The following is a 20,396-nucleotide window of genomic DNA, read 5'->3' on the forward strand; positions in this document are numbered from 1 at the left end:
AAGGTGGGAACCACAAATGCGGAGATCCTCCATTCCCCTACATTACTATGCATCTCACAAAGACATGGCGGCTGGAACCAAAAAATCTCCGATTTGGACTCATCAGACCAAAGGACAGATTTCCACCTGTCCAATGTCCATTGCTCATGTTTCTTGGCCCAAGCAAGTCTCTTCTTATTATTGGTATACTTTAGAAGTGCTTTCTTTGCAGCAATTCGACCATGAAGGCCTGATTCACACTGTCTCCTCTGAACAGTTGATGTGTCTGTTACTTGAACTCTGTGAAGCATTTATTTTGGCTGCAATTTCAGAGGCTGGTAACTCTAATGAACTTACTCTCTGCAGCAGAGTTAACTCTGGGTCTTCCTTTCCTGTGGCGGTCCTCATGAGAGCCAGTTTCATCATAGCACTTGATGGTTTTTGCGACTGCACTTGAAGAAACTTTCAAAGTTCTTGAAATGTTCTGGATTGGCTGACCTTTATGACAAAGTAATGTAGGGCTGTCATTTCTCTTTGCTTATTTGAGCAGTTCTTGCCATAATGTGGACTTGGTATTTTACCAAATAGGGCTATCTTCTGTATACCACCCCCATACCTTGTCACAACACAACTGATGGCTTTAACACATTAAGAACGAAAGAAAGTCCACAAACTTTTAACAAGGCACACCTGTTAATTGAAATGCATTCCAGGTGACTACCTCATGAAGCTGGTTGAGAGAATGCCAATAATGTACAAAGCTGGCATCAAGGCAAATGGTGGCTACTTTAAAGAATCTCAAATATAAAATATATTTGATTTGTTTAACACTTTTTTGGTTACTATATAATTCCATATGCGTTATTTCACAATGTAGAAAATAGTAAAAATAAAGAAAAACCTTGGAATGAGTAGTTGTGTCCATACTTTTGACTGGTACTGTATATATAATTGTACAGTATAATAATTTGTTTCAGTAATGATTGTTTAATGCAAAAAATACCAGCAGTTGCTGTTTTAAAAATAATAAACAGAGTGGTAATCTCTTTTGAAACAATCAAACTGAATGTTAGTGGTTTTCTATCATGCCTCAACGGAATTTAAGGAAAAAAACGCCACACATTTTTGTTTTAACCCAGCACTAATGCATCTGATTCAACTAATCAAGCGGGGATGAGCTTACTCAAGTGTGTTAGTGCTGGGCTAAAACAAAAATCTGTTGGAACAAAAGTGTGCACACCGTGGGGGTCCCCAATAATCTCAAACCTTGGATAGCAACCAACATTCAATGACATCAGTTATTGTATTGGTATGAGGGTTTGTTTCATTGGCACCTTGAAAATACATACAACAAGGGTCTTGACTGTTGTGATGTCAACAGAGCCTTCACCTCTGTTCAGTAAAAGAGGCCACGGCGTAACCCCCTAACCTCACCACCAAATAAATGTCCCATGTCCACAGGGACTGTCCCCCTCTCTAGGTCTCTCCAACAGACTCTATCCCCATTGTGCTGAGGCAGCCAAGGGGGGCATAATTTATGTGACGCTGTTTGTTTATTACATGTAAATATTTATTATGGCCCAATGTCAAACTCTTTTGCAATACTGTACTGTAGTTTACAGTAATTCCAGACAAATCCTGAACATACACAAAAGAAAAGCACATCCTGAGCCCAATGTCCACGTGTTTTTCTTTAGTTGGAAACGAGCAAAACTACTATAAGATTAAATGTGTCAGTGTCCTCTGTGGTCTTGGGTTAAGCTTCTGTTTCCATTGTTGTGTTTGTGTTCAGATACACGCATCCAACGCTTCCACTTCCAGAGAAGAGGGTCGTTGGGTGCAGAGACAAGTTTTGTGTCTAATTTCGTTTTGTTTGTGTTTACGTAGTGACAGCGTGTTAATAGAAGCTCCATTAAATACTGAGGATAAGGTCATCCCCCAAAGAGTTGAGAGACTTGTATCTATGAGAGAGAAGGTTGAGTTAAATGCAGTGACAGATCTTTAATGCAGTGACAGACAGCCACTAGGAGGTCTATTTTAGTAATGAAAGTAATGTGTTCTCGTTTATTGTAGCACTTAAAAAGGTTATACTCTACAGTATATGTTGACATGAATGGCTTCTTTATATCATTTGTGAGAAGATACTGTAAAAAAAGTGTCTGTGTGTGTGTGTTATAAATGTGTCAACATACAGATCTAATTGGGCTAACTGTTTGTGATTAGCAGGACGTGACATGTTGGAAGTCCCACGGGGGACCAGTACGGAGAATTTTTTTTAATGAAATGTATGCACTCACTACTGTAAGTCGCTCTGGATAAGAGCGTCTGCTAAATGACTAAAATGTAAATGTAAAAAATGTAAATGTAAAATGTAAGTCTGAAATGCTACATGACACCCAGGTAGGAGATGGTAGGAGTTGGATAGGTTTAAAAGATGATTGATTCTATTTTTTGCAATGCAAAAAAACCGAAACTCTATATACAAGTTCACTGAGACCTTGTGCTTTGAATGGAGAACTGCATTTGGCATTATTTCGATGACGATATAGATCTCTCTGTCCGTACCTCTCAACCAGACATGGTTATGGAAAATGGGTTAATGCCATGGGCACCCAGCTGTGAATGACTCGGTTTTATTTGATCAGGAACCAGACAGAGGTTTGTATCTAGAGTGGATGGAAATGTCTGTCTGAGTCTATGGAAACAATATCAACCTGTCTTCATATATGAACATCTTATCCAAATAAAGATGTCAAGTTTATGACAATGGCTATTCGAGACCTATGACAGTCGGTCAGTTATCATCAGTCAGTTATCATTATGAGGTTGATGTGCCAGGTCTTTTTTCATGATATGTCATAATCAATTACTACAGCGTTTACGTTCAACAAGGTGCTATTGATGAAATAACTTTCACAATCCTTTTGGATAATACAATTATCAGATGAACCTGAGGGAAAAATAAATCCTCAGGGATGTGTTCTGCTACCGGCTTTGTTATGTTAATTATGGAGAATAAGTGTACAATATAATGTGAAGTGTGGAATTTGGCTCCCTTTTGGAAATCATCATTGGGGCATTCGCTGAGTTTCCCTTGGCTTGGCTTACACGCAGAAGTCCTCTGTTAACAAGCATGTCAATTTGAGACAGCTTTTTTTTTTACCATATCAAAAAAGTGAAGCATTACTGTACAAGAGCAGCATACTGCCATAATAATTATTATACAGTATCACTAGTGGTTCTGGGGGGGGGGGGGGGCAGTGCCCCTGTGCCAACAATTTTGGACCCCCTTGTGGCCCCCCTAAATGTGGAGTATGAAATAATTTTTACATAACAAATTTTTGCTATCGTTCTTTTTTTACATCCGTTATTAGACAGTGGCAACGATGATGATTATGAACATGGTCGTTTGCCTGCTAATGTCTGCAATGCAGGGAAGAAAACGATATGACAACAATAACGTCTAATGTAACTGGCCCCTCTAACACTACTAACAGTACAACTGGCCCCAGCTTGCCCCCCCCCAGTTGAAATGGTCTAGAACTACCACTTTCCAGTATATACCTATAGGAGTGGATTATGATGAGATGTGTCCACCCAACATACAAGTAAAAGTTATCAATTACATTTCATTCTCCTTTTGCCTAATGCCTCCCTCCTAAATATACTGTATAAATAAACTACAGTATAAATGAACTACCCCCCTAAGGCTTAGCCTACAGTTACAATACTGTATACTGTCCTAATGGCACGTGACCTATCCAGCATTTACATGTCAACTAACTGTGTCCATCGGATGTGGACTTATACAGTATATGAGGGTTGGCTGGGTTGCATTTTACAGCCCAAATCACCGACACCAAACACCACTCATATTCCCATAAACTCGGCTTTTACCCCATTCCCCGATGCTTCGACACAACAGCTAGAAATGTGTCTGTTTCCTGCCTTCTTCAGCCACACAGCATCTGTTAAATTAATGAAAGTGTAACTCTGTCAGACAGAAAACACCTCAGTCAGGACCAGAGATGACGAGGGAAAAAATCCTGATAGATTTTGGTTGTTTTATAAGGGGCAGCTACTCACCAAGGAGGGAGAAGATGAGCAGTGGGCGTAGTAGTATCAGCGGGAGAACCAACCTTGGCTGCCGCCTGGTCTGTCTGTCTGTCTGTCTGTCTGTCTGTCTGTCTGTCTGTCTGTCTGTCTGTCTGTCTGTCTGTCTGTCTGTCTGTCTGTCTGTCTGTTTTTGTGATTGAGGAATTGCCTGTGTTGGAAAATAAAGAGATTGACTATGGTGGGAGGCTGGCTGCCTCACCCCTAGTCTCTATTTCATCTTGGGAATCTGTTAAGATGGGGAACAGATGACTGTAGGAACTTAGTCATCACAGGTTTAAAGTGGAGACCTGTGGTCAGTGGGAATGGACACTAGTTGTCATGGCGCCATTGAAAACCCTGCTTTGTCACAGGTCAAGAGGCAGTTGGTGTGTCATGGGTGTGGACTCTACAGGATTTTCAACCTAATGAATGGAGGACAATCATGCATTCATAGATGTGTTGCTTTGTGTCTTTGATATTAATCAGACCCGTAAGTGAGAGCTGATTCTTTTAATAACCCCTTGGGTTTGTTACCAGGTTGAATTTTGACTAACTTTGCTCATACAGTAGTACTGCTCTACCTCTTTACCGTGACCCCTCAAAATAATGACTTCCTCCCTCCTTCCCTCATCCCCCTGTCTTGCTCCGTCTAATTTTCTCTTTCACACAGTCACTCTCTCCCTCTTTTTCACTCTTTGTATGGCGTTGCCAGTAGGAACAACGGCATCCCACATCAAGGCAGCAGTCCAGCTACATCCAACAGTAAGAAAGAGGGAGGGAGGGAGGGAGGGAGGGAGGGAGGGAGGGAGGGAGGGAGGGAGGGAGGGAGGGAGGGAGGGAGGGAGGGAGGGAGGGAAAGTGACTGCTATTTAAGGGCTGTAGTTGAGGAATGGGGGTTTGAACAGAAGGCTCCTCTCTCAGTTTAAAAGGCATTTTCTCCTCCTCTCTCTTTCTTTTCCACTCTCTCTCTCTTTAGCTCTGACTCGGTGCTCGGACTCGGTGACAAGAGCAGTGGGTTGAGCTGTCAGGGCAGAAGAAACAGAGAGAATATAGATTTTTTTGGAATAGAAGTGTCATCTGGTTAGAACACAAGGAGAGAGGTGGCGGAAGTGCCTTCAAGGTGGACATCCTTTCATCCCCTTTTACTGAATGTGTTGGGTTCCAATGAGGCAATTCGTGTGAGCTGCCAAACTCTGTGGTGGAGTAGGTCTAAACTGTCTGGTCTGCTAAAGGTAATAATGAGAGATTCATTTATTTATCTGCATGAAACTGATCTTGGATCTTTGAATGAGTTGTTGCTGTTATTTGGATAGTTAGTGAAAATGATTACTGTATCCATATTTTGAAATTGCAAATGAGATCTTTTCTGTCTTCTTGACAGTCAGTTGTGATTATTGATGACGTGCTCAAACCATGTGAGACTTAAATTTAATGTGAAATTGTTCCTGGAGATTAGATATTACATTTTTGTTGACTTTTTTTGGTTATTAAGGTCAAACCCTTCATATCATACTCAATTAAATTGTCTAATTCATTTTGACGTCTTTAAAGGTAATTGAATAAGGTCAAAAATTACAAGTGTGTGGTGTGAAATGTAAATGTTGAATTTATTTGCCTATCCTACTCCCCCGAGACACTCTCAGAGAGGGGGCAATGGCCAGGGATTAGCAGTGGTGTAAAGTACTTAAGTAAAAATAAGTACTACTTAAGTCGTTTTTTGGGGGAATCTGTACTTGACTTTACTATTTATATTTTTGACTACTTTTACTTTTACTTCACAACATTCCTAAAGAAAATTATGTACTTTTTACTCCATAAATTTTCCATGGCACCCGAAAGTACTCGTTACATTTTAAATACTTAGCACGACAGGAAAATGGTCTAATTCACACACTTATCAAGAGAACATCCCTGGTCATCCCTACTGCCTCTGATCTGGCAGACTCACTAAACACATGCTTTGTTTGTAAACGATGTCTGAGTGTTGGAACGTGCCCCTGGCTATCCATACATTTTTATAACAAGAAAATGGTGCCGTCTGGTTTGCTCTTAAGGATCTGACCCTTTTTTTCAATTTTCACCTAAAATAACATACCCAAATCTAACTGCCTGTAGCTCAGGACCTGAAGCAAGGATATGCATATTCTTGATACCATTTAAAAGAAACACTTTGAAGATTGTGGGAATGCGAAATTAATGTAGGAGTATATAACACATTAGATCTGGTAAAAGATAATACAAAGAAAAAAACACATTTTTTTACCATCATATTTGAAATGCAAGAGAAAGGCCATAATGTATTATTCCAGCCCAGGTGCAGTTTTGATTTTGGCCACTAGCTGGCAGCAGTGTACTTGCAAAGTTTTAGGCTGATCCAATGAACCATTGCATATCTGTTCAAAATGTTGTGTCAAGACTGCCCAAATGTGCCTAATTAGTTTATTAATATAAGGAATTTGAAATTATTTATATTTTGATACTTAAGTATATTGCAGCAATTACATTTACTTTTGGTACTTAAGTGTATGTAAAACCAAATACTTTTTGACTTTTACTCAAGTAGTATTTTACTGGGTGACTTTTACTTTTACTTGAGTCATTTTCTATTAAGGTATCTTTACTTTTACTCAAGTATGACAATTGAGTACTTACTCCACCACTGGTGATTAGCCATTATTAACGGCGACCCTGCAGCAATTAGGGTTACAGTATTTGATCCTCTGCTGATTTTGTACGTTTGCCCACTTACAAAGAAACGATCAGTCTATAATTTTAATGGTAGGTTTATATGAACAGTGAGAGACAGAATAAAAACAAAAAAATCCAAAAAAACGCATGTTATAAATTGATTTGCATTTTAATGAGGGAAAGTATTTGACCCCTCTGCAAAACATGACTTAGTACTTGGTGGCAAAACCCTTGTTGGCAATCACAGAGGTCAGACGTTTCTTGTAGTTGGCCACCAAGTTTGCACACATCTCAGGAGGGATTTTGTCCCACTCCTCTTTGCAGATCTTCTCCAAGTCATTAAGGTTTCGAGGCTGACGTTTGGCAACTCGAAACTTCAGCTCCCTCCACAGATTTTCTATGGGACTAAGGTCTGGAGACTGGCTAGGCCTCTCCAGGACCTTAATGTGCTTCTTCTTGAGCCACTCCTTTGTTGCCTTGGCCGTGTGTTTTGGGTCATTGTCATGCTGGAATACCCATCCACGACCCATTTTCAATGCCCTTGAGGGAAGGAGGTTCTCACCCAAGATTTGACAGTACATGGCCCCGTCAAATGATGCGGTGAAGTTGTCCTGTCCCCTTAGCAGAAAAACACCCCCAAAGCATAATGTTTCCACCTCCAGGTTTGACGGTGGAGATGGTGTTCTTGGGGTCATAGGCAGCATTCCTCCTCCAAACACGGCGAGTTGAGTTGATGCCAAAGAGCTCCATTTTGGTCTCATCTGACCACAACATTTTCATCAGTTGTCCTCTGAATCATTCAGATGTTCATTGGCAAACTTCAGACGGGCATGTATATGTATTCTTGAGCAGGGGGACCTTGCGGGTGCTGCAGGATTTCAGTCCTTCACGGCGCAGTGTGTTACCAATTGTTTTCTTGGTGACTATGGTCCCAGCTGCCTTGAGATCATTGACAAGATCCTCCCGTGTAGTTCTGGGCTGATTCCTCACCGTTCTCATGCTCATTGCAACTCCACGAGGTGAGATCTTGCATGGAGCCCCAGGCAGAGGGATATTGACAGTTCTTTTGTGTTTCTTCCATTTGCGAATAATCGCACCAAATGTTGTCACCTTCTCACCAAGCTGCTTGGCGATGGTCTTGTAGCCCATTCCAGCCTTGTGTAGGTCTACAATCTTGTCCCTGACATCCTTGGAGAGCTCTTTGGTCTTGGCCATGGTGGAGAGTTTGGAATCTGATTGATTATTGCTTCTGTGGACAGGTGTCTTTTATACAGGTAACAACCTGAGATTAGGAGCACTCCCTTTAAGAGTGTGCTCTTAATCTCAACTCGTTACCTGTATAAAAGACACCTGGGAGCCAGAAATCTTTCTGATTGAGAGGGGGTCAAATACTTATTTCCCTCATTAAAATGCAAATCAATTTATAACATTTTTGACATGCGTTTTTCTCTATATTTTTGTTGTTATTCTGTCACTCACTGTTCAAATAAACCTACCATTCAAATTATAGACTGATCATTTCTTTGTCAGTGGGCAAACGTACAAAATCAACAGGGGATGAAATACTTTTTTCCCCCACTGTAGGTGCCTTGCACAAAGGCAGATCGACAGATTTTTCACCTAGTTGCTTCTGGGATTCAAACTACCAACCTTTAGGTCACTGGCCCAATACTCCAATTGCTAGGCTATCTGCACGTTGTGTATGAAATACGAATAAGTTGATGTGGAATAATGAGTTTATCATACAACATTTATTAATTAATTCTATGAAGCCAATGTACTTTGGCAATAAATGGGCAAGAAGCAGGAAGAATTCACTAAGTATACATTCCTGTGATAATGCTTCTCCAAAAACTGCAGCTTCAATGTTCTCTCTCTGCCAGATTCTGTTCTTTATTTAGCGAAAGACGGCTCTCATTGCTCGCTAAAGGGCACCGATTATGGTTTATAGGGAATGATATTAACATTCTTTATGCATGCTGCAACTTCTGGGTTTACCAGTTTTAACCAATGCTGAGTCTGTGTGATAGAGATGGAGGATTGGAAGACAGACAGAGTGAGGAGAGCATTAGCTGTGTTGACTGACTGATGGATGATAGAACATGTGGAGGGGTTATGCACACCTTTGATCACCTGGGGACTCATTTAGCAACCGTGCATACATTTCTCACTAAATTCTGGCGTACGTGGAGATTCTAAGGTTTGAGTGTGCAACATATTAATGGGATTGATCAAACTGTCGTACACAACATTTAGTATACACATGTTTTCATTGATAAATCAGAGCCCTACTATATTTGTGTGCTCGTGAACTGGCATTTACAACCCCGCCTGGAAAACGCCCTCCATTCACCTTTTATGGTAACAAAAACATCCTCATTTGCTGTATTATTTGGAGATGTTGGAACAGGGCCATGACAGTTTTTAAACGAAAGCGATCACATTTCTGTAGAGGTGTGGGCAGAATGTTTTCATCTTTTGCAGTGACTTTTTCAACAGAAAATGCATGAACCCGCCTGTAGAGAGTCACAAATACTGCCCGCTCACTCTACAAGATTGATTGTCTACTTGAACTATTTAAAAGTAGACGAAAGGCTACAGCAGTCCACACCTCAATGCAAATGATGAATTGTTGTTCAATATTTTGTTTATCAATTCATGATTGTGATATTGTATCTCCTGCTGCAGCAACTGGCCCAAGCCCCCATCCTGTCCTGCCTTTCTAAAGTCTTCGAAAGTCAAGTGAACAAACAGATCACCGACCATCTCGAACCCCACCATACCTTCTCCGCTATGCAATCCGGTTTCCGAGCTGGTCACGGGTGCACCTCAGCCATGCTCAAGGTCCTAAACGATATCATAACCACCATCGATAAAAAACAATACTGTGCAGCCGTCTTCATAGACCTGGCCAAGGCTTTCGACTCTGTCAATCACCGTATTCTTATCGGCAGACTCAACAGCCTTGGTTTCTCTAAAGACCTGGTTCACCAACTATTCTCAGATAGAGTTCAGTGTGTCAAATCGGAGGGCCTGTTGTCCGGACCTCTGGCAGTCTCTATGGGGGTGCCACAGGGTTCAATTCTCGGGCCGACTCTTTTCTCTGTATATATCAATGATGTCGCTCTTGATTCTTTGATCCACCTCTACGCAGACGACACCATTCTTTGGACACTGTATTAGCAAACCTCCAAATGAGCTTCAATGCCATACAACACTCGTTCCGTGGCCTCCAACTGCTCTTAAATGCTAGTAAAACTAAATGCATGCTCTTTAACCGATTGCTGCCCGCACCCGCCCGCCCACCCGACTAGCATCACGACTCTGGGCGATTCTGACTTAGAATATGTGGACAACTATAAATACCTAGGTGTCTGGCTAGACTGTAAACTCTCCTTCCAGACTCATATTAAGCATCTCCAATCCAAAATTAAATCTAGAATCGGCTTCCTATTTCGCAACAAAGCCTTCTTCACTCATGCTGCCAAACATACTCTCATAAAACTGACTATCCTGCCGATCCTTGACTTTGGCGATGTCATTTCTAAAATAGCCTCCTACACCCTACTCAGCAAATTGGATGCAGTCTATCACAGTGCCATCCGTTTTGTCACCAAAACCCCATATACTACCCACCATTGCGACCTGTATGCTCTCGTTGGCTGGTCCTCGCTACATATTCGTTGCCAAACCCACTGGCTCCAGGTCATCTACAAGTCTTTTCTAGGTAAAGCTCCACCTTATCTCAGCTCACTGGTCACCATAGCAGCAGGTATATTTCACTGGTCATCCCCAAAGCCAACACCTCCTTTGGCCGCCTTTCTTTCCAGTTCTCTGCTGCCAATGACTGGAACGAATTGCAAAAATCACTGATGCTGGAAACTTATCTCCCTCACTAACTTCAAGCATCGGTTGTCAGAGTAGCTTACCGATCGCTGCAGCTGTACACAGCTCATCTGTAAATAGCCCATCCAACCAACTACCTACCTCATCCCCATATTTGTTTTTTGTTTTTTCTGCTCTTTTGCACACCAGTATTTCTACTTACACATCCACATCTGCACATCTATCACTCCAGTGTTAATTGCTAAATTGTAATTACTTTGCTACTATGGCCTATTTATTGCCTTACCTCCTTACGTCATTTGCACACACTGTATACAGATGTTCTATTGTGTTATTGACTGTACATTTGTTTTTCCCATGTGTAACTCTGTGTTGTTGTTTTTGTCGCACTGCTTTGCTGTATCTTGGCAAGGTCGCAGTTGTAAATGAGAACTTGTTCTCAACTGGCCTACATTGTTAAATAATGGTGAAATAATAATTTTAAAAAATAAGATCTGAGATTAAATAGGGTATGATGTCGCGCTTCGATCGCACAGCAATTCTGTAGCCTACCCATACTGTCACGTTTTAAATAGGCTACCAGTCTGTTTACTTTTGAGCAGGCTTGTCTATTGAATGAGCAATGGATAAATGGTAGCCTAATAGTTGTTGAGTAGCGCGAATAAACCAGTAATGTCAAAAAAGGAGAGACATATCCTGCTATAGGCCTGAATAATAAAAGTTAAAGAAACATATTAGGCTACATGCTGCTATGGGATCTCCTTACCAACAGCAAATGCATCGGTTTTATCATTAGGCCTATGTTTTAATGTTTTTCTTAGCCTACCATTATTATAATTCCCATGCATCAAAAACCTAAATTTCCCCAAAATAACAATATAATTGAATACAATCTTTGCTGTCTGGTGAATAATTGTCCATCCATGGGCGACGCAATGATGGTCTAATTTTATGTTAGTTTTCCTTTAAGGAGAATACGCAGCATGAGCAGCAGCCTTTGATGCACTCTTTTCCAGTGTGAGTTGTGAGATAAAAACAGGCACCCCGCTTGTCCATTTATTTCCAAATCCATTTGCTCCGCTTAATTGAAATCCCTCCATGCTGTGTGAGTGGTTGATTTTCATAAAATACAGCTCCTCTCAGGTTTACACTCTGTGGTCCTGATGGACACATTAAGGCTGTGTGGACATAGTAACTGTTCTCAGCAGTGTTCTAAATAATCTTACTAATCACTCCACTAGTTATTAACATAAAACTTTAAATAATAGCCCAGGTGTTTATTTACTAAATCACTGAACACAACAGCCGCTTATTAGAGAGAGGCTTCTATTTGAGGCAGGCGTCTATTTTCTTGGCTTAATGCACACAGCTTTTGCTCATTTGCATAGTTAATTGTTTTATTCCAGCATTCACTTCCAGCATTTTAATCAATTTCTTCATTTCCTGCACTAATTTGTCATCATTTACACACTTTGTCACATTTATTTTGTCTTAGTATGCTTCTATTTAAAATAATGATAATCCTTGACAGAATAATAATTATTTTTGACTGTGCATTTTCGGCAGTTCTTACTTTAGCCGTTAGAGCAATCATACTTTTTCTGGGGGTCTGTACTTCCGAAGTTGACTGTTTTTGTGCTTGCCAGTTAGCTAGCAGTTCTCAGCTGTTAGCAGCCAATAGCTAGCGGGTTCTTGACAAAAACGGATGATTGACATCTTTTTTTTTGTCAATACTGAGTTATTTAATGTAACAAATGAAACATTAAACCTCGTAAACAATGCATGGTAATTCACGGTAATCTAATAAATTATTCCTTTAGACTCTGCATTTATTTGAAACAAGCATTTATTTGCTTAAATGTGTGCCATTGCCTGGCTATTAAAGGGGACAGACTGCGTTTAATTTAAGTGTTTAATTTAAGTTTTACAGTAGTCAAATAAAATAGCTTTTTAGTACATTTCAAAATCCTTGCTGTCAACCTATAACAGAGAGAATGGGGAAATTCCTCTGTTGGGCGGGATGGGTGATGGGGATGGACAGACCTCTGCAAGGGAGACAGCTGGTTTAGTGACCGGCCCCTTGCCTCAGGGTCCGTCCTGCCTTTGGAGAAGGTATTACCCTCTCAGTTTGAACTCCACTCAGTACAGAAGAGAGAATAGGTACAGTATAACTTGACGCCTCAAATATGCAGTTTTTGTCTTTGGTTACCATTACTGATCAGCTAGCAGTGTAAATCTGTTACATGACCTAAACATTTTTGGTGAGCGGTCCTTTAGAATTGTTTACATATGCAATCATGTCTAGCCTACTGTATGTGCTCTATCAAACTATTGTACAACATGTAGTTTCAGGCGAACACAATTCAGGTGAAAATAGGTATTTTGAATTAATCTGATCCTTCTCTACTGTTTATCTGCTGTAGATTTACCAGAGAACGAAACCAGAACCTTTGATTCACCAGTGACGTGCGGTGAGGTCGGTGGCTGGATTGCACTAGCTATTATCAAAGTCAGATTTACAAACAAATAAACCTTGATGAAACCCAAGTTCACCATAGAACAGAAAACTCCAACAACCAGAATGACACACACACAATAATATTATGTGAAATATTCTTACACACACACATAATAAATAACGTTCTAACGAAATGTCCATATCAACAATCGAAATGACTGAAAAATGCAATTCAAAACGTCAAAAAGGTGTCTCATTCTAATGAAACTATAGCTTGATAAATGAAATGCATCAAAGGGATGTTGTCTATTCTCATGTTCATTCAACAGTAGCCTAACCCGCAAATTGCAAAGGAAAATGTATTTAGGTAAATTAAGTCAATTCGTCTGTCCTTCAGGTTGAACCTCTTGCTGACAGCAATGTAGAAGTCACAGCAGAACCATGTCCGTTATTTTATTCTGCATGGACACAGCAGGCCCACGGTTGTGTGGGAGACGCATTCCCAAGGCCTCCTTTGGTTTCATTTTCACAAAAAGTCAAACACACACGAACAGTAGCTGGTAGCACAGTTCTCCCATGCAAAATGCAGGCAGCTCCATCTACTAGGGCATTCAGCCAGTCGTAGAGCAGAATCCTCCCGCACGAGTACACCCTCATGCAGTCACACACTTAGAGAATTGTTGTTGTTAGTCGCAGCCATCTTGTAGAAGCCAAGGCTTGGGCCCGCATTGGCTGGCGGGAGAAGCTCCATTACCGTTACGTAAATAAAACCAAAGTAAATGTCCAAGACGTGCAAAAGTCCTGGTAAAAAAGTTCTAATTGGTAAAGACGTTTCAGATAAGTGGACAGTCCAGTACTCACTGTTCGCCTGCCCGACAGCTAGCAGATTATTATGGCCGCCCTTGTCTTCGGCGTGCCATGAAGGCGTCGCTCTCTGAACAAATATGGTGTCCTATAGGATATACTACACCCCTAATGAAATAGTGAAGTCTTGTTACCTTCAATGATCTCTGAGGAATAGATACGAATGTGATTTGACTCATTGAAACAACGTTTAGGGTGAGATTTTCACAGTTTCCTTTCTTTGCAAATTGAACGAGTGGAAATACAAAATCGATCGTGCATGCTATATGGACCTTTTTAGGATATGAAAAAGGATTTTGTCTAACAAAACAATACTCCATGTTATCTCTGGGACCCTTTGAATGATAAATCAGAGCAAGATTTCAGAATGTAAGTACACATTTCACCTTCACAGGTGAATTTATCAAACCTATCGCGGTAAAAAAAACTATTTTGTTGTTAGGAGCTCTCCTCAAACAATAGCATGGCATTTCTTCGCAGTAATAGCTACGGTAAATTGGTAGAGCAGTTATATTAACAAGAATGTAAGCTTTCAGCCACTTTAAGACACTTATATGTACCGACATTTGTTGTTACTCTTAAATCTGCGATCTTGACATAACGCGCTGAATGATTTACAACTGTCCTGCTGACGGGACGCCGATCATTAAGACAACAGCTTTAGAAGCTTCTGATAGGCTAATTGACATAATTTGAGTCAATTGGAGATGTACCTGTGGATGTATTTCAAGGCCTACCTTCAAACTCAGTGCCTCTTTGCTTGACAGCATGGGAAAATCAAAAGAAATCAGCCAAGACCTCAGAAAAACAATTGTATTAAGACCATGGGACCATGCAGCCGTCATACCGCTCAGGAAGGAGACACGTTCTGTCTCCTAGAGATGAACGTACTTTGGTGCGAAAAGTGCAAATCAATCCCAGAACAACAGCAAAGGACCTTGTGAAGATGCTGGAGGAAACAGGTACAAAAGTATCTATATTCACAGTAAAATGAGTCCTATATCGACATAACCTGAAAGGCCGCTCAGCAAGGAAGAAACCACTGCTCCAAAACAGCCATAAAAAAGCCAGACTACGGTTTGCAACTGCACATGGGGACAAAGATCATACTTTTTGGAGAAATGTCCTCTGGTCTGATGAAACAAAAATAGAACTGTTTGGCCATAATGACCATCGTTATGTTTGGAGGGAAAAGGGGGAGGCTTGCAAGCCAAAGAACACCATCCCATCCGTGAAGCACGGGGGTGGGAGCATCATGTTGTGGGGGTGCTTTGCTGCAGGAGGGACTGGTGCACTTCACAAAATATGTGGATATATTGAAGCAACATCTCATGACATCAGTCAGGAAGTTAAAGCTTGGTCGCAAATGGGTCTTCCAAATGGACAATGACCCCAAGCACACATTTTTTATCAGCTTTGTTTACTTCGATTATCACAGTGTAAGCACTGCCTACCCACTTACCCTGACTGCTTGTAACTGTGATCAACATCCTAGTGAATAATGTAATGACATCACTGTATGGAAAAACACAAAACATGACTGCACTACTCATATGAACTGATATACCGAGGAGGGATTCATTGATTTTATTTGATAATCTAAAAATACCCATGCAGCCATGTGTGGGGCAGGAGTTATTGCCTACATATGCAGAGTCTGTGTCAGGGAGCGCATACAGACTTTGATATCAGGGCTTTGTACTATAAATCTGCTGGGGCATCTAGACGGGGTTGTGGAACGAGTTGCGTGTGGGACTCATGGTTCAGATGGTTCCATACGGCCAGTGACAATGTCCAGCTTTTTTATTCACTGTTCTCACTTTCTTGGGGATCTGCCAATGAGGCAGTAGTAAATCTGCTGCCGAGCAAAAAAAAGACACGTTACTAAAGCAAAACGCATGAGGCAATGTGCATCCTCTTTATTGTCATCTGCAGTTGAGCTTCTATATTATTTTGTCACTTCTTTGTGGAATTATTTTGTGGATATTTGGAAATTGAAACAATTCAGAGGTGAAGGTTTTCAAATGCATTTGGCAGGCATTGTGAACATAATGTGACCTCTCATATCATGTAGGAAATATATGACCCTGCAATGCATGCCATATCTCAAACTCACCTTAGGGCGAGGTAGAGTTAAGTTTACTACTACTTATTGACATCGCAATTATTTTTTACAACAGAAAATTAGGCAAAACTTTTTAGTAGTACCCATGTTCATCCTGTTGCAGGAGGGCATAAGGTCTCATAAAAATGTGGTGTTTGTGTACTAACACGTTTGAGGTAAGACCCAGGTGTAGACAATGTCGAAGTAATAAAAGTTTTTTTAAGTCGAACACAGGGCAGGCAAACGCACAGGACGGCAGGCAGGCTCAGGGTCAGGACAGGCAGAGGTCGGTAATCCAGAGTAGTGGGGCAAAGGTACAGGATGGTAGACAGGCTCAGGGTCAGGGCAGGCAGATGTCGGTAATCCAGAGTGGTGGAGCAAAGATACTGGACAGTTGGCAGGCTCAGGGTCAGGGCAGGCAGAAAGGTAAAAACCGGGAAAACCAGGAAACAGGCACTATAATCAAGACAGGAGCAAGGGGAAAAACGCTGGTAGGTCTGAATGAACAAAACGAACTGGTAACAGACAAACAGAGAACACAGGTATAAATACACAGGGGATAATGGGGAAGATGGGTGACACCTGGAGGGGGGTGGAGACAATCACAAAGACAGGTGAAACAGTTCAGGGTGTGACATGTACAGTATGTGTGTATGTATTATGGTTCACATGAGGGAGAGCGACGTGTGTGTGTGTGTGTGTGTGTGTGTGTGTGTGTGTGTGTGTGTGTGTGTGTGTGTGTGTGTGTGTGTGTGTGTGTGTGTGTGTGTGTGTGTGTGAACCAACAAGCCACCTCAGGACCTCAGGTACTGCACTCCCTTTACTCTTACCCAGTAAGTGGAAAGGCTCTCCAACTGCTTGGACAATTAGTCCTGTGGCTTCCAATTAACGGAAAACTAAAAAAATCCCAAAGAAAAACAGAAATGAGCAAACAAGCAGATGCACAGGATCAACCTCCGTATCTGGCACAAACCGGAAAGTCCTGACACGCTATTTACGCCTCTCAAGAACGTTTTCCATAAGATACACACCCTGCCAAGTTCCCATGGATATATGATGTTATGAATTTCAGTGCTAGTACTGAAGACACTATAGACACCAGATCATACTGGCTTGATTTTCTTTAGATTTTCTTTGTTTCTTTGTGCGATACATAATAAATTGGCTGTGTCTGTGTGTAGGGGGTAGTGATGAGTGACAACAGACTCTCTCAGCTTCCAATGAATCAATTAATAGAGTTAGAGATACAAAAGACTAACCTAGGTTACAGTCTCTACTGGGTAATGTGTGTTTCTAGAGTGATTGTGCCACTGACAGGAATAAAAAGGGAAGGGTCATGATATCTATCTCCGGTGACGGCATATTTGAAGTGTTGGCCAACTGTTATTTTGGACAAGCTGAAAGACAAATGTTTACAGTCTGAGACAAAGAAAGTCAACAGCAAATGAATAACAAATATTTTCTTACTGTGGGGAATTTGATTATTGCTTGGGGTTATTGCCTTCCTGGAAGATGCACTTGCGGCCAAGTGTCTTCCTCCTGGCAGAGGCAGCCAGGTTTTTAGCTAAAGTGGCTTGATACTTGGTCAAGTTAATGATGTCGTTGACCTTAACAAGAGCCCCACGAATAGTGTAAGCAAAATAGCCCTATAACATCAAAGATCCACCACCATACTTTACAGTAGGTAAATCAAAATCAAATCAAATGTTATGTCACATGCGCCGAATACAACAGAATACAGTGAAATGCTTACTTGAAAGCCCCTAACCAACAATTCAGTTTAAAAAAAGTAAAAACCTTAAAAAGAAATAAGAATAAGAAATAAAAGTAACAAATAATGAAAGAGCAGCAGTAAAATAACAATAGCGAGGCTATTTACAGGGGGAACCGCTACAGAGTCAATTGAGGTAATAGGTACATGTAGGTAGAGTTATTAAAGTGACTATGCAAAGATAATAATAGACAGTAGCAGCAGTGTAAAAGAAAGGGGGGGGGCAATGTAAATAGTCTGGGTAGCCATTTGATTAGATGTTCAGGAATCATATGCCTTGGGGGTAGAAGCTGTTTAGAAGCCTCTTGGACCTAGACTTGGCGCTCCAGTACCACTTGCCATGTGGTAGCAGAGAGAACAGTCAATGACCAGGGTGGCTGGAGTCTTTGACAATTTTTAGGGCCTTTCTCTGACACCGACTGGTATAGAGGTCCTGGATGGCAGGAAGCTTGGACCCAGTGACGTACTGGGCCGTATGCACTACCCTCTGTAGTGCCTTGCAGTCGGAGGCCAAGCAGTTTCCATACCAGGCAGTGATGCAAACAGTCAGGATGCTCTCAATGGTGCAGCCGTAAGAACCGTTTTGAAGATCTGAGGACCCATGCCAAATCTTTTCAGTCTTCTGAGGGGACATAGGTTTTGTCGTGCCCTATTCACAACTGTCTTGGTGTGCTTGGACCATGTTAGTTTGTTGGTGATGTGGACACCAAGGAACTTGAAGCTCTCATTCTGCTCCACTACAGCACTGTCAATGTTAATGGGGGCCTGTTTGCCCCTCCTTTTCCTGTAGTCCACCATCAGCTCCTTTATCTTGCTCACATTGAGGGAGAGGTTGTTGTCCTGGCACTACACTGCCAGGTCTCTGACCTCCTCCCTATAGGCTGTCTCATCGTTGTCGGTGATCAGGCCTACCACTGTTGTGTCGTCAGAAATTTAATGATGGTGTTGGAGTTGTTCTTGGCCATGGAGTCATGGGTGAACAGGGAGTACAGGAGGGGACTAAGCACGCACCCCCGAGGGGCCCCAGTGTTGAGGATCAGCGAGGCAGATGTGTTGTTGCCTACCCTTACCACCTGGGTGCGGCCCGTTGAGAAGTCCAGGATCCAGTTGCAGAGGGAGGTGTTTAGTCCCAGGGTCCTTAGCTTAGTGATGAGCTTTGTGGGCACTATGGTATTGAATGCTGAGCTGTAGTCAATGAACAGCATTCTCACATAGGTGTTCCTTTTGTCCAGGTGGGAAAAGATAGTGTGGAGTGCGATTGAGATTGCGTCATCTGTGGATCTGTTGGGGCAGTATGCGAATTGGAGGGTTTCCGGGATGATTGTGTTGATGTGAGCCATGACCAGCCTTTCAAAGCATTTCATGGCTACCGATGTGAGTGTTACAGGTTACCTTCACTTTCTTGGGCCCAGGGACTATGGTGGTCCGCTTGAAACATGTAGGCATTACAGTCTGTCAGGAAGAGGTCTAAAATGTCAGTGAAGACACTTGCCAGTTGGTCCACGCATGCTCTGAGTACACATCCTGGTAATCCATCTGGCCCCTCGGCTTTGTGAATGTTGACCTGTTTAAAGGTCTTCCTCACATGGGCTACGGAGAGCGTGATCATAGTCGTCCGGAACAGCTGGTGCTTTCATGCATGCTTCAGTGTTGCTTGCCTCGCAGCAACACTGAAGCATGTGTTGCTTGTCTGGTAAGCTCGCATCACTGGGTAGCTCACGGCTGGGTTTCCCTTTTGTAGTCCGTAATAGTTGTAGTCCGCAAGCCCTGCCACATCTGACGAGCATCAGAGCCAGTGTAGTATGATTCAATCTTAACCCTGTATCGACGCAGTTGCCTGTTTGATGGTTCGTCTGAGGGCATTGCGGGATTTCTTATCAACGTCCAAATTAGTGTCCCGCTCCTTGAAAGCGGCAGCTTTAGCCTTTCGCTCGGTGCGGATGTTGCCTGTAATTCATGGCTTCTGGTTGGGATATGTATGTATGGTCACTGTGCCGACGTCATAGTCGATGTACTTATTGATGAAGCCTGTGACTGAGGTAATATACTCCTCAATGCCATGGATGAAAGCTTGAGCATATTCCAGTATGTGCTATCAAAACAGTCCTAGCAAAACAGTGTAGCATGCGCGCTATCAGATCACTTCCGTATTGACCAAGTCACTGGTAATTATTCAGTTATTGCTTGTAGGCATGAATGGGGGATAGAGTTATGGTCAGATTTGCCAAATGGAGGGTGAGGGAGAGCTTTGTATGAGTGTCTGTGAGTGGAGTAAAGGTGGTCTAGAGTTTTTTCCTCTGGTTGCACATGTGACATATTGGTAGAAATGAAGTAAAACAGATTTAAGATTCCCTGAATTATAATCCCCGGCCACTAGGAGCGCTGCTTCTGGATGAGCATTTTCTTGTTTGCTTATGGCCTTATACAGCTTGTTGAGTGCAGTTATTGACAAATAGACACACCCCCGCATCTCGTCTTACCAGACGTAGCTGCTCTGTCCTGCCGATGCATGGAAAACCCAGCCAGCTCCATATTATCCGTGTCGTCGTTCACCCACGACTCGGTGAAACATAAGATATTCAAGTTTTTAA

At 41.9% G+C, this 20,396-nt stretch overlaps 1 protein-coding gene across 3 annotated transcripts in view; it reads left to right on the top strand.

The window, feature by feature from the left end:
- Window positions 1-4,973: 4,973 nt before the first annotated feature.
- The window catches only part of LOC115203962 (tenascin-like), an 80,902-nt gene continuing 65,479 nt past the window's right edge, over window positions 4,974-20,396 (top strand). For all 3 annotated transcript variants that reach the window (XM_029769084.1, XM_029769085.1, XM_029769086.1), the window contains exon 1: window positions 4,974-5,306. The gene's annotated coding sequence lies outside the window, so the exon portion shown is untranslated. The remainder of the gene's footprint in view (window positions 5,307-20,396) is intronic.

The sequence above is a fragment of the Salmo trutta genome, chromosome 12 (genome assembly GCF_901001165.1).
Source record: "Salmo trutta chromosome 12, fSalTru1.1, whole genome shotgun sequence".
NCBI classification, from domain to species: domain Eukaryota; kingdom Metazoa; phylum Chordata; class Actinopteri; order Salmoniformes; family Salmonidae; genus Salmo; species Salmo trutta.